At 43.9% G+C, this 15,408-nt stretch overlaps 1 protein-coding gene across 2 annotated transcripts in view; it reads left to right on the forward strand.

Annotated features, from left to right (window-relative positions):
- Positions 1–15,408, forward strand: part of LHFPL2 (LHFPL tetraspan subfamily member 2) — a 176,840-nt gene that overhangs the window by 69,634 nt on the left and 91,798 nt on the right. The window contains exon 1 of one of the 2 annotated variants that reach the window (XM_044925452.1): positions 1,619–2,387. The exons of the other annotated variant lie outside the window; for it this stretch is intronic. The gene's annotated coding sequence lies outside the window, so the exon portion shown is untranslated. Of the gene's footprint in view, positions 1–1,618; positions 2,388–15,408 lie in introns of those variants that run through there. 2 annotated transcript variants of the gene reach the window in all.

The following is a 15,408-nucleotide window of genomic DNA, read 5'->3' on the forward strand; positions in this document are numbered from 1 at the left end:
ATGTCTTTGTGATGCTGTCCAAGTTCTTGAGAAACTATTAGAACTGGATTATCTTGGTGTTTGCCAGTTGAGGTCAAGCCAACAACTCTACTTGTCTTTCTTTCCCAGAGGGCATGACGGGAAAAGACAGAGAGAAAAGTTCAAGGAGTTAAAAACAAGAGCTTTCATTAGGATAGCATTTGAGGTCAGGTAAACATCTCTTTCGAGTTTCATTGAAAAATTCCAGGAGGCCAAGGGCAAAATCTCCAGAAGACTTGTTTCAAGGAGTTATAGCTCAGTGGAATTTAAAATAATTTAGGAAATTTAGGAAACCTGAATATGACATAGCTTAGGGGACATTTAGAAAGACAGAAAGGGAAAAGGACACCAAAACCCCAAATTTCTTCTCCTTTGAAAAGTGTGGAAGGCCTGGGAATGATTTTCCAGAGTGACTAGGAGAGACCTCTTCATTGCACACGTGTTTCTTTCCAGAGCCCGCACAGTGTTCGTGTATGTTATTGATGGGTGAGGTGTTAGTTTTGCCTCGTTATAGGACATATAGCTAAGAGAAAGCATGCTGAGGTGGAGAGTAATGATGTCAGAAACCTTGTACTAAAGGATTCCTGGGAGGTGGTTCTTAAACTTGTGAATTTGAGTCACGAATGCAGAGACCCATGGCGCACGTAGGGTCATCTGGGCAAGGAGAACAACAAAACGGCGAACAACAGATCCCTCCTTGTGCCCCAGGCCGTGTCCAGTGTGCGTGGTTTAGCCCAGAGCATAGTTCTTAGTTGTTCACTTTTGTGTTGTTCCAGTTACTAGTTTCAGGGTTCAGATGACATCTTTAACAAGAGCTAAGCTCTTGCTTAACTTTTTTTTATAAAGTTGAAAGCAACAGTCCCCTTTGACTCTGAAGGAAATTAAACCACAAGTCAGATTACCAGTGGAGACTGTGGAATTTCTGTCCCAGAGATCTTCAAAAGCAGAGCATGAAAGTTAGGTCACTTAAGTAAGTCTGTTTGGGGGCTAACCAAGATGACACTTTGCAGAGTTCCAAGTTCATCAAACAACTCATGTGAATATTCGTATATCCGTAGAACATAAGGAAAATCAGTACTTTGTTCCATTATCTTTTTAAATATTTATTAAAAAATTTTTTTTTTACTATAATACAGTTGATTGTTAAAACTAACGTTGTGTTAGTTTCAGGTGTACAGCAAAGTGACTCAGTTATGCATATACATATATCCACTCTTTTTTTTCTTTTAGATTCTTTTCCTGTATAGGCCATTATAGAGTATTGAGTAGAGTTCCGTGTGCTATACAGCAGGTTCTTAGTAGTTGTCTATTTTATTATATAGCAGTGTGTATATGGGAGAAGGCAATGGCACCCCACTCCAGTACTCTTGCCTGGAGAATCCCATGGATGGAGGAGCCTGGTAGGCTGCAGTCCATGGGGTCGCGAAAAGTCGGACATGATGGAGCGACTTCACTTTCCCTTTTCACCTTCATGCACTGGAGAAGGAAATGGCAACCCACTCCAGTGTTCTTGCCTGGAGAATCCTGGGGACGGGGGAGCCTGGTGGGCTGCTGTCTATGGGATCGCACAGAGTCGGACACGACTGACATGACTTAGCAGCAGCAGCAGTGTGTATATGTCAGTTCCAATCTCCCAATTTATCCTTCTGTTCCATTATCTTTTGGCTTCTTAAAAATGTGTTGCCTTTTCCATGCCCTGAAATGAGTCTCTCATTTGTGTTGTAATGCTAATGTTGTTTGTGGAAATTTGGGAGTGAGTAGGAGGGAGGAAGAAGGAAGTCCTTTTAGAAGATGACATTCGATCTTTTCAGAGGATGGCACTGGGAGGTCACTTGGCTTTGACAGAGCTGGCTTGCCTGAGCATATTAACAAACTCCCCAAAGAGCGGCGTTTAGCTTGAGGGCACTTCCTGTAAGGAACTGTTGCTTTACTAAATGATCAAGCTTGCCGGCTTTAAACAGTCTATTAAAGGAGAAGAGTTTGGTTGGTTCATTGTCATTGGAAGCGGTTAACTTTACAAAGTTAAGAAGATAGTCTGAAACAAGATTTTTAAATCATCTAGCTCCACTGTCAGTCCATAATGACGAAAATGAAAGAGTCAGAAAGTTGTTTTGTGGCATGCCAAACCACAGTGAGCATAGTTCTTGATGACTTGATGAATTCCCAGTGTCCCTGGGGCCCTGTGCTTTCTGCAGACTGCATCCAGGCTAGCCTACCACGTGCTGATGAATGAGCCTCCCTCCCGCCTGCTCACCTTAAAGCGACACTGTTCATTGGCTTGTGAGCATCTGTAAGAAAAGAATTAGTTTCTTTAAAAATGGAAGAAGTTACAAGCCATTAAAGGTGCTGAGCGGAGGGGAAAACAAAAGGTAAAAGTGGAAGGGTTTTGTGTGTGTGTGTGTGTGTGTGTGTGTGTGTGTGTGTTTGCCAGTAACTTGTGAAAACCTTTCATTCTTTTTAGTGAAGATTTATCTTAACAATTTTAGGAAGACTGATGTCCTGTGTGACTCTGTTTTTTGGAATTGTACAGTCAGTGTAGCATGGATTGAATACATTCCTAGGGACCTAGAAATGAAAATATACTACCTTCCCTTTGTCTTTCTTCTCTTTGTCTCTTTTGTTTGTCTTGTTTTCTTGCATAGGCAAAAATAAAGGAGAGAACGCGAAGTTATAACATTTGGTTTTAGTGCTGTTTTCTTTCCTTGTTCCATTTGAAAAAGGACACATCCATTAAAGTAAGACCCTGTGTTTTCCGTTGTTTCTCTTAACTTTCCATTCATTTGAAGTTGGCTCTGCCATGTGGTGGTTTTCCAGATGTTTGTTTATTTACAGTGAAACCCTTTCTTTCAAATGAAATCTTGTGTTTAATATATGAAACAGAGAAAATACAGCTGTTCTTGGGGTCTCCCCTCAGCCTCCTCCCGTCTCCTGGTGCCTGAGGCACAGGTGGGCACCCCAGGGCCTGAGGAACCTGGTGTTTAATCCCCTGGCATGAGCACAGGACTAGGAGAGAGTATGCAGTTTGTATGCAGTTTGCTGTCCCCCAGCTTTGCCACCCAGACATTTTTTTCCTCACTTCACTTCTCTGGACTTAAGTTCCCTGATCAAAAAAACAATGGCTTTGTATCAGAGCATCCCCGAGCTTCTTTCTGCCCTCATTTTGAAGGAGATCAGCCCTGGGATTTCTTTGGAAGGAATGATGCTAAAGCTGAAATTCCAGTACTTTGGCCACCTCATGCAAAGATTTGACTCATTGGAAAAGACTCTGATGCTGGGAGGGATTGGGGGCAGGAGGAGAAGGTGACGACAGAGGATGAGATGGCTGGATGGCGTCACTGACTCCATGGACGTGAGTCTGAGTGAACTCCGGGAGTTGGTGATGGACAGGGAGGCCTGGCGTGCTGCGATTCATGGGGTCTCAAAGAGTCGGACACGACTGAGCGACTGATCTGATCTGATCTGAACAGTCAGCAGTTCTGAAGTGTACACAGAGCTCTGAGGCAGTGAAAAGTTCAGTGACTGAGGAATGCAGACACGGGAAACAGGAGACCTGGCTCAAGGAAGGATTGTCCCCTGCCAGCGTGAAGGGTTCATGTAAATGAGAGCACAGGAACCAGAAGTCATGCAGCAGAAGAAATGTCTCTGAAGAGAGTGTTTTCTGGAGATTTCAGTGAGGCATCCTCTAACACATGGGAGTGGGAGCAGACGGCGGGGTTTGAGCCAGTTGGGGGTTGCTGTTTAACCATTGACTGCAGTCGAATTTGCTGTAAGTCCTTGGCTATTAGAGCTTCCCAGGTGGCTCAGTGGGTAAGAATCTGCCTGCAAATGCAGGAGATGCAGGTTCGATTCCTGCAGACTGGAAGATCCCCTAGAAGGGGAAAAGGTGACCCACTCCAGTATTCTTGCCTGGGAAATCCCATGGGCAGAGCAGCCTTGCGGGCTACGGTCCATGGGGTTGCAAAGAGCCAGACACAACTGAGTGACTAAGCACACATGCCCACACTGGGCTGTTGACAAATAAAATGATGTTCCCTCGCTAGAGAAAGTTCTGTCCTGTCTGTGTGTGTGTGTGTGAGAAAAATGCACTGAGGCCTAGTTAAAAAATCTGCAGCCAGTTAACACGTTTGGTTAAGAGAATGGGGATGGTGCGGCCAAGGTCAGGGTTCAGTCATTCGCTCAGTGGGCCAGTTAACTGGGCAGGGTTCTGGAGCCAGACTGTACTTTTAACCCTGACCAGCTGCTCCTCACATGTGTGCCAGGGGTCACAGGGAGGGTCAGAGAGCCTGGAAGGATATCTGAACTCAGCTTTTCCTCCCAGGACCTTGCAGGCAGGTCCTGGTCAGGGAGGGCTTGGCGTCTTATCTTGTGGGTAGGGGATGGGGGTTGGGGGAGTACACAGTCTCCATCTTGAACAGCCTTGAGGAGAAGCGAAACTACTCTTTGTGAGCCAGGGTCTCAGTGAATTCTGACTGTGGGTCTTTCCAGTTTGAAGACAGAACTCTCAAGGCTAAGTTACAGTAGAGATTACTGAAATAATGCTCTATAGTTCTTGTGAATGCCGGCCTCCTCCTCTTTTGGGAATTGGGAGAAGGGCTGGCGTTAGAAAATAGATCTGTTTGTATTTTAACCCCTTGAAACCCATTGTTCTCTGTAGCTGTTCTCATTTCTTCACTGAAACACCACTTTGTAATTGAAATTGAAGACACTTGGTTTTCATCTGTAAAAGAATAGCGTACAGGAATCTTATGAAAGTTGTTTTTAAAAATATGATTCCAGTGCTCACAGTTCCCCCAGAGAATGGTTCTGTATGAATAGATCTTACTACTAATTAAAGATGGAACAGTTTCTCTTGTTTCTTAGCATAAATACAGTCATGTATGAAGCCTACGTGGGATTTCATCTTTGCCCAGGGAAGCAGTTAGCTTCATCTGTCATTTGTTTTCTATGAAAGATAGAAAAAACAAGTCATCTGAGCTAAAGTATCTCCAACACTTTTTTGAGAAGAGACATGTTCATTTTTGTAAACATTACAGAAGTATAAGCCTTACGTACTTCTTAATCTCTGCAGCAACCAATCCTCACAGTATATGGTCCTGCTCTCGAGCCAGTGGTGAAAATGGGTATAAAAGTTAGAATTTTAAGACATCTGTTGGGTTTTATCCCCAGAATTAATTTGCTTCACGCCAGTGGCTTCCAAAGTGTTTGTTTTAATAGCAAGTGCTTTCAACAAACAAAATTTTCAGTGGAATTTTAACATTAAAAAAAAAGATAACCACAGAGACTGAAGTCCTGGCTGGGGACACACGCCTGCTCCTCCGACCCGCCAGCGACACCCCAGGGCCCCGTGCCCAAGGACCTCTGCAGCCGCGCTTGGGGCGACACCCCAGGGCCCCGTGCCGAAGGACCCTCTGCAGCCGCGCTTGGGGCGGGCACTCCACCCAGTTGCTTCAGCGGGTGTGTGTGGCAGCGTTGGGCCTTCCTTTGGCTCCTTGACTAACTCTTCTGAATGGCACACTCGCGGTGACATCTGTTTCCCCAGCACCAACTCTGGGTGGTTATTTTTAGTTAAGCGGCAGTTAGTCACAAACTTAAAAGCAAACCACCTAAACCAACCAGTGATTTTTTTTTCCTGAAATTGGACCTTTCCACTTGACTCATCTTCTGAGTTTGGCTCAAATGCCGTATTTGTCACTAAGTTTTTTGCCAGGAAGTTCTTCTCCCAGGGAATTTACGTTCAAATCTGCGATAAGAGTGCTTGCGGCACGTTAGATGCTCGTGTTCACCAACCTGGTGGGAATGAACTTTTCCCTTTTATGCCGCATTCTGAGTACTTGTGTTCCTGATGCCTGCTTTCCACTGCTGGAACAACACATAATAATACAGCGTTAGTTCACACGGTGGGTAATGCTGGAGTATCTCTTAATCAGACTGGTTAGACTGGAGTAACTCAGAATGCTACACAAGGAAAAGAGCCTCCTGTACATATACGATGCTTGAATCAATGCTTTGAGAGTAGAGTGGCACTAAGGATCGTCGGTCTTAGTCTGACGAGTTGTTCGTATATCGCAAAGCATTGTTGAGCACCTTCTGTCTGGAGTAATTTGGCTAAGCCTGGAGGAGACAGACCAGCTATTTCACTTGTATTCACTCCTTTAGTATGCATCTCTGTAAGGTAGATGCTATTAATTTTATTTTTTTTTTAACTACACAATAGTCAGCTCTTCCCTTACTCTGGGATAATCTCACCCTTAACTATGACTTCAGTCACCTCCTGATAATTTCCCAAATTCTGTGGACTGCTCTAAACTCTTCAGTTCCTGCACTTTGCCTACTGGCATCCCCCCTAATTGGCCACCTAACCAGTTATGGTTGGCCCTCCATATCCCTGTGTTTTGCACCCACAGATTCAACCAGCTTTGGGTTAAAACCTGCCAATACAGAGGGACAGCTATACTTCAAACTTGAAAAGCCTCAATGAGCAGATAGAGGCTACCCTCACGTGATCTCCTTTTTCCCCCTGACTTTCTTATCTTGATCCAGACATTACCATCTTCCTCTACATGTATTCATCAACTGACACTGAGAACTCACTCTGTCTCAGGTGCTAGTCCAGATATTAGGTGTCCTATATGGACAGACTCAAGCATATTCAAGGCTTTGCTTTAATGGAGCTTGCACTTTAGTGGACAAACAACTAACTTAAACAAAATAATAAAAAACTATATCTATACCTATCTATTGGGAGAAGTGTCAAGAACCTCAGATATGTGGCTGATACCACTCTAATAGCAGAAAGAAAAGAGGAACTAAAGAGTTTCTTGCTGAGAGTGAGGAAAGTGAAAGAGCCAGCTTAAAACTAAATTTTAGAAAAACTAAGATCATGGCATCCAGCCCCATTACTTCATAGCAAATAGAGGGGGAAAATGTGGAAGTAATGACAGATTTCCTCTTCTTGGGCTCTAAAATCACTGCAGATGGTGATTGCAGCCATGAAATCAGAAGACAGTTGCTTCTTGGAAGGAAATCTATGACAAACCTAGACAGTGTTTTAAAAAGCAGAGACATTTCTCTGCCGACAAAGGTCCATATAGTCAAGGCAGTGGGCTTCCCAGTGGTCACGTACAGTTGTGAGTTGGGCCATAAAGAAGGCAGAGCACCAAAGAATCGATGCCTTTGAACTGTGGTGCTGGAAAAGACTCCTGAAAGTCCCTTGGACAGCAAGGAGATCAAACCAGTCAATCTTAAGGGAAATCAACCCTGAATACTCATTGGAAGGACTGATACTGAAGCTCAAAATCCAGTATTTTGGTCATCTGATGTGAACAGATGACTCATTGGAAAAGTCCCTGATGCTGGGAAAGATTGTGGGCAGAAGAAGAGGGCAATCAAAGGATGAGATGGCTGGATGGCATCACCAATAATGGACATGAACTTGGGCAAACTTCAGAAGATGATGAAGGACAGAGAGGCCTGGCATGCTGCAGTCCATGGGGTAGCAAGGGCTTGGACACGACCAGGCGACTGAACAACAACAATACCTATATATCTAGACATGTCTGTATCTACCCATTCATCCTTTTGTGTGGATGGCTGTCAGGCAGTGGTGAGACACCTGGAGAAAAATACAGCAGGGTGAGGGTTCTGGAGACCACGAGGATGTGTGTTGCACTCTTCAGCGAGCACGGTCAGGGAAGGAGGTGGTATTTGCACAGAGACTTGAATGAAGTGGGGAAAAGCCATATGCATATCTGTGATCTGGAGGCAGGCCTGTTAATTCTTGCTACTCAAGGACTGAGTCATGACCATTTTTTTTAATGTTGCCCAAGCCATAGCTTGTAAAGATGTACTTAGCCAGCAGATGGATGTACTTGGACCTGGGAACCAGATAAGGAAATAATTATTACCCAGTGTGCTGGGTGTGGCACAGTCATGCCTAGAAGTCTGCATGGGCTCTGAGAAGAAGCAGATGGGAAGAAGGCAAAGGCAAAAGTACGTTTAGAGTTAGTTGGTCTCGCAGAAGATTACACTTGAGGTTGGTCTTAAGCAGAGTTCCACGTGTGGAGTTGGGGGGTAGGGGCACATAGAGGTAAACAGGGACTGATTTGGAAGACATAGCATCAGATTTGGGGTCAAACCAGCCCACCAAGAAGGGGAGCACAGCACTGTGACTTGTAATGGGGAGTGGTCAGCAAACTTAGGTGACCTGGAAATAGGTGAGTGTTCTAAGAGGATAAATTCGTTAATCTGACCTTGAATGCTGTCCTTGGGAAAGAACAAAAGGGAGAAAGAATCTTGGGTTTTCCCCTTTATCCCTTTCCCAGGTAACCCCACACCAAGAATGTTCCTTCCTTATGTCCCCCTTATCCTGTGTCCTTTTCTGACTTTTAAAGACAGCTTCAGCAAGGATTCCTTATCTGAGGCTATTGCAGAAGCCTCTGACAGCTTCACTGGAAGATCAGTCATTATGTGTTTTGAGAATAAACTCTGCTGTGTTGTGCCCCCAGGAAGGGACCTAGTGACCCCAGAAGCTGAGGGAGAGCGGGTGGGGCTGACCTTTGCTTCTGACCCAGGGTGAAGCTGTCTTGGGGGAAGGACAGGTTGGCTCTCTTAAGTGAAGGGACATGGGCTCTGGGGTCACCCTGGTTCTGGACACTCACTGGGACTGGGATGAATGTGCAGTGGGGACCCTGCTGGAACGATCTGGCGTCTTCCATATGCAGCTTTGGCATTATTTTGGTTTTACTGGGTTTGCCTTCCTCTTCTCTAATTTGTCAGGGCAGGTTTCAGCCACCTCCCACTTGAAGTTTTGTTTAGAAGGCAGATTCCATGACAAGAATTCTGGTGTAATAATCGTTTTTATTCTTTAATACCAAATCTTTGCATTTCTCTGTGGTGCTCAGGTTCGCCTGCTCAGGTAAGCAGAGCTGGTTGACGAGCTCAGATCCTCAGCATGCCTCCTTCCGTCTCTCCCTGGGGCGCAGCTGCGGGGCTTCCTTCTTCCTTGTGGGCTGGTGGTTTGTCGTAAGCAGGCCCTGTTACACGGCTCCTCTGCCAAGGAGTGTTGGGAGTGACTTTTACTGATGTTATACTGTATGTTACTGTGTGAGATTTACTGCCATCATAAGCGTCCTAAGGATATTTTATCAAAGGTTCATGTCCCCTTTACTTTGTTGTGATATGGATTTTTACAAATTTCTCGAACTGTTTGTCCCTGAAAGTGATCAAAGCTATGTTGTATGGTTTTCATGCAGTTAATGTTTGAAGTGACTTTGTTCTCCAGCCTTCATTCAGAGGGTGTCCTCACTCGTACCCTGGTGACCTTGTCTGTGGTATAAATGAAGATCCTTTTCATTGTCTCTGCACCACCAAAATCCCGTTACCTGCTCACTAAGGTCCAAGATTTAGCAAAGCTCAAAGCCTTTGATTCTGAAGACGGAAGCTTCAGATATTAAAGCCAGCGGTGACCCACATACATTGTGGTGTAAGCCACAGTTCCCAGCCCTTCCTGCAGGGTCTTGGGGGCGCAGTGCCAGGGCATCTAGGCAGACGGTTGCTAGCAGCACATGAGAGGAAGTCCTTTCCTGGAAAGTAGCAAATACAGCCTCGTTTTGGTCCCCTCAGCGCCTGGCAGATGCCTCCCCAGGTGCCCAGTAATTTCTGGGTCGAGAGTGGATAAAATAACGGACAGGTAAATGCTTCCATGCACATGTAAGATAATGAAAAGGGTAAGTATTTAAGCTGGGTTTTCAAAAGCAAACAATCCTATCAGTAGAGCTGTCTCGCTTAGAGACAGTCTCCTTTTCTCTGATTTCTTTCCTGTGTTTTTGGGTAATCGCAAATCCTTTAAAGGAAAGGCATTTCCAGGATGGTGAGCTGGCCTGTTTTGATGGTGTAACAGCCCTACGCCTCAATGAGCTTCACTTCTGTGATGGCAATGCCATGTGAGAATCTTCGAGAAGCATTCCTCAGGTCAAACAGGCTCATTCCTGGACTTCACAGGGTTTATCATTGATGGCCAGCCTTGGAGCAGTGTCTTTACTTGCTGTACATATGCCTTGGCCTGTGTGAGTCCATATTACCCTCTTTGGAAAGCTTTTGAATAAGTAGACTTTCTTTATTTTGAGTTTAAATCTTGGCATCTGTTTTTCAGAACACTAGTCTGTTATTACTTAAGGCTTATGCCCAGATTTGGAATGCAGGCTGCTAAGAAATGTCAAACAGAAAGGGCTTATAGCACTTAGAGTCCAAGTTCGTTGTGGGCTGCCTTTTGGCCTGGCGTGTGCCCTGGGCGTGCTGTGCTCACCTGCCCGTCTGTGATGACTGGATCTGTCGGTCTGAAATGATCTGTTCTTGAACAAGTGATGTTGGGTTATTTGATGAGGTTTGCTCATTGCCAGTGCCTGACTATATTCACAACTGCTTCTCTTTTGCAAAATGATCATATGCCTATATTCAAGTTTAAAAAATAAACAAGAATATTAAGGGTGGTTGTCACTCAGAGGAAAGTTTTTCAGAATTAAAGAGCTTTTTAATTATGCACACACTCTCCTCCACCACCTGTATTCTAAGGCTATTCCAGGACAGAATACATTCATGGAGGTTGGTCCAGACATTGATTTTTTCTGTTTTTAATTGGAGGATAATTGCTTTAGAATATTGTGTTGGTTTCTACCGTACATCAACACAGATCGGCCGTCGGCGTATGTCTGACCCCTCCCTCTTGAAGCTCCCTCCCATCTCCCACCCCATCCCACCCCCTCTGGGTTTTCACAGAGCACCAGATTGAGCTCCCTGCGCCACACAGCAAATTTCCACTGGCTGTCTAATTTTACATATGGTAATGTATATGTTTCTGTGCTACCCTCTCAGTTCATCCCACCCTCTCCTTCCTTCCTGTGTCCACAAATCTGTACTCTATATCTGCGTCTCCATTGCTGCCCTGCAAAGATATATATATACATATATATATATGTATCAGTCCTGGAATATATATATATATGTTTCCATATATATGCATTAATCTATGATATTTGTCTTTCTTACTTCACTCTGTATAATAGGCTCTAGGTTCATCCACCTCGTTAGAACTGAGTCAAATGCATTCCTTTTAATGGCTGAGTAATACCCCATTGTGTACATGTACCACAACTTCTTTATCCGTTCATCTGTCAATGGCCCTCTATGTTGCTTCTGTGTCCTAGCTGTTGTAAACAGTGCTGTGATGCAGACAACTGGTGTGTCGAAAATGTGCCCACTTGAGGACCGCCCTGAGAGGCCAGTGTGGCCATCGCCCCCTGTTCCTCCCATGCCCTCTATGTCCTCTGGTGCCTCTGGGGCTTTCTCCTCCTTCTGGAATCCTGCTGACACCTCTGCCTGATCATCTTCTCCATGCTATAAACCCAGCGTTCCGTCTTCCCCGTATCCTGCTTTTTATGGTGACCTGTGGGACATTTTCCTAATGCAGTCATCCATTGGTTTACACAGTAGACATTCCTGAAATGTGCCCCCTGCCTTGTGCTGTGCTCAGTGTAGGAGATAAAATCCCAGTAAGCTAGAGTTAAATTTCTTCACAAGGAGCTCCCGGTCTGGTAGATTTATAACTGAATGTTGGGGAATGACCGACAGTCACGTGAATGGACATAGCCTGGCTCTGCGTGCGTAGCAATAGCAGGCTTGGCGCGCAAACCTGTCGTGTTCAGAGGCAGTCTAATTGAGTCTCACTGGTTGCCGGCTCATTGGTAGGCTATTCTGTGGTGCCCAGATATTTTAAACCTCACCCTTTAAGAGCTTCATGTTGATGTCAGGACTTTTGAATTGAATCATTTCTCCTTCCTTAAGAGTGAAAGGAAGCTTCTGTGATGAACATTTGGCTTATAGTCTGTGAGGTCTTTGAAAACTTGCACTTCGGTCATTCCCTGTGTGGCTGAGTGATGGGGCAGGCATTGGAGAGGTTCAGGTTCCCAGCGTTTCACACGATTTAACACAGTCCAGCCTTTGGCAATCTGCCATCCTCTCTACTTGGTAGACAGGTTATGAAATTTGACACTCTTACATCTTTCTTGGAAAACCTTGTAAGTTCAGCAGTCCTTCAACGGCTGACCCATTTCTGTTAAATTCCTTTTGTCAGACCCAAGTGTGAGGTTATCTCAGACCTGTTGTCAGAAAAGTCAGTGCATTTCATTGACTTTTAAAAAAAAAACTGTCAGCCTAGTCTTTGAGTGACAGTTTATACTTTGATGCAGAAACTGGACACCGCTCTTTTTGTTTACTATGCTGCCAGCAACTTCCCTTAAAATGCGAACCGAATTCCCCAAGCATATATTATATCAACATAGCACACTAAAGTAGGATTTGGACAATTCCTTTAGCTGACACATGGAAGCAGAGCCTTAGAGAAGTGTGTCTACCAAAAATACAGAGAACTTCTTTAGTGAACTAGGAGGGATGCTTTGTGAAATAGTAGGGGTCTTAGCATATTTGGCTAATCTCCTTTGGTATTCACCTCCATGCTTTACATCTTTGGGGGCCATCATCGCCCCTGTCCTTGATAAATTAAGTATGATGGTTTAAAAGCATCGGGTCTTGGTTGCTGCAATGTTTCTTGGTTGGAAAGACACTGGACTTGGGAGTCACAGGTCCTAGGTTGGAGCCCAGATTCTAGCATTTACTGTGTGATTCAACTTAAGTTGTTCAGTTGCCTACTCTGTAAAGTGGGGATGATAAATAAGGTCTGCTCCCACCCCAACTCCAGCGACCTCTACTCCTACTGTGGATCAAGTGAGCAAATGAATTGCACAGTGTCCTGTAACTTACGCAGTGCTCTGCTGTGGGAGCCCCATTCTCGCCAAGGATGGGTTTGGTGAACTTGCACAGGGTCCCTGAAATGCCTCTTTCTGCCAAGGACGGTTACTGAAGCTTTCCCTTCTACGGGTATCTGTGCTCACAAGCAGCTGCCCCTTCACCCACCCAGAGGCAGCCTGGACCTCGCTGGGACAGCTGTTTCTGATGACATTCTTTCTTCAGTTAAGCTGAAACCCAGTCTCCTAACTTCCAAGATAATTTACACTTCTTGGTTCTAGTTTTACAGAGTAACACGAAACAATTCAAATCAGTGCATATGTCAAGTTGTAGAAATTTATAACTGAGAAGGGGTCTTAAACTCAGCTTCCTGTTTTTGGCAATTCAATTCAATAAATAAGAGCTGGGGCCTGTCACGTGGGTGCTGGCTCCAGCTCTGAAGGCGGCTATTGTTTCTACTCCTGATCTCCGGAAGTGGAACCAAAGGGCAGGGGACCAAATGGGGATGAATGGGAAGCAAGAACTTTTAACTCCTTCATGAGCAAAAATATAGTGGTTTAATTTTTTCTTTTTTTTTTTTTTAAAGAATTATTGCTAGAAGAAATAATACCTGCATTTATTGGGCTAGGAATAATTGAAATAGCTCAGTGGACTATTAATCTACAAGTGGACTTACTGATGAGCAGTGTGACTTTGAGGAAGTCAGTCATTACTCTTGAGAATTAATTTCCCTCAGGTTTAAAATGGACTAAAATTTTCTGCCCTGCCTATATTATATAGCTGTTAAATATGATAATGTATGTGAATTCAAATATTCACTTCTATACGCCATGTAACTCTTGGAAAATTCTTTAAACTTCTCTTTGTCTGCTTAATCTTTTAAAAGAACATTGGTTAGAACCTACTTTAGAGTTTTTGTGAGAAATAAATGAGTTAATTTCCATGAAGCACAATAGAGCAGTGCCCAACAGCTAATGTGTAACACATTAAATATTTTTTATGAACTTTTGAGGGCTCTGATATAACATTTTTTAGTCTACTGTACTTTTTTTAAGTAGCATCAAAAAATAAAAATAAACTGTAACATCTTGTTTACCAAGCAAATGTAGTAACCGAATTGGCATCGTTTATCTTTCTGATCACTTTGGTAATTTCACAAGATGTGACTTGGTTGTCAGAAAAGCTTTATCATGATACTGAAAGGTTACTCCCAAATACCTTACTTCTCTGGACCTTAGGCCAAATTTATGTATTACTGAAAAAGCCCTGATGCTGGGAATGATTGAAGGCGGGAGGAGAAGGGGATGACAGAGGATGAGATGGTTGGATGGCATCACCGACTCGATGCACATGAGTCTGAGTAATCTCTGGGAGTTGGTGATGGACGGGGAGGCCTAGGCGTGCTGCAGTCCATGGGGTCGCAAAGAGTCTGACACAACTCAGGGACTGAACTGAACTGATGTATTACCAGAGGTGTTTTTTTCTTTGCGGTGTGAGTTTGGAAAACTTTAAGTGGGGATTGGGATGATTTTCCCAGGGCACTAGTAGTGAAGAACCCTCCTACCAATGCAGGAGACTTGAGAGACTCGGGTTCGACCTCTGGGTGGGGAAGATTGCTTCAAGGAGGGCCTGGCAACCCAGTCTAGTGTTCTTGCCTGGAGAATCCCCTTGGACAGAGGAGCCTGGTGGGCTACCTTCCAGGGTGTCACAAAGAGTCAGACGCGACTGAGCATGCACACACAAGATTCAACTCTGCCTTTTCTGTTGCTGTTAGGGCCTCCAGAATTCTGTCTTAACTGGCCAGAGCTTTGCTTGTGTTATAGTAACAAAAGAGATTTTTAAATGTTATCTTTGATTTGAAAGTGTCCTAATTCAAGTATTTTTGTAGCCCATTTGGCTTTTAGAGATAATGAAACATTGATCAAGACTTCATTTCTAACAGACCCATTCATAATAAGCCTACTGGCTTATTTCGCAGAAGCTATTTCCAGGTAAAAATACTGATCATGACTTCCCACGATGTTCCCTGAAGGGGTAAAATTAAACTGTGGGAAATGCTTGAAATTTAACTAGTAACTAACTTATAAAGAACTTTTTAAAGAAATCATAACTCCCCTAAGCTATTATATAACAAAAGGCCTTATGAGTTCAGAATTCTTTTATGTGTGTATTTGTCTTAACTGAAACCCAAGGAGTATTATTAAGTATCTTCAAGTTTATAACTGAACTAAAATGGTTTCTTTAGACTGAGGAGCCTTTGAGTCCCGTGCTGGCTTTTCAACCTCAGGTCCAGTCTGGGTTAGTGTTAATGCTGCATATATTAACCTAGTTATCTGGATGTAAGCTTTTACTCATATACTGTATTATGTTATAGTCCTACAGGGCATGATTAGGGTAAATATTTTTAAACATACATAAAGCACAGGTTAATTTTATCTGCTAGTCAATTTCTTTTCCAGACTTTTACATAAAGGTATGTCAGATTTCTATCTGGGGAGGTGATGAATAGACTGCATAGAGAGAGAGAAAGGGGTGCTTTCAAGGGACCACATGGCAGAGTGAAAAGAGCATGATTTGGAAACCCTGCTTTTC

Source organism: Bubalus bubalis, chromosome 11 (assembly GCF_019923935.1).
Source record: "Bubalus bubalis isolate 160015118507 breed Murrah chromosome 11, NDDB_SH_1, whole genome shotgun sequence".
Classification (NCBI taxonomy): Eukaryota; Metazoa; Chordata; class Mammalia; order Artiodactyla; family Bovidae; genus Bubalus; species Bubalus bubalis.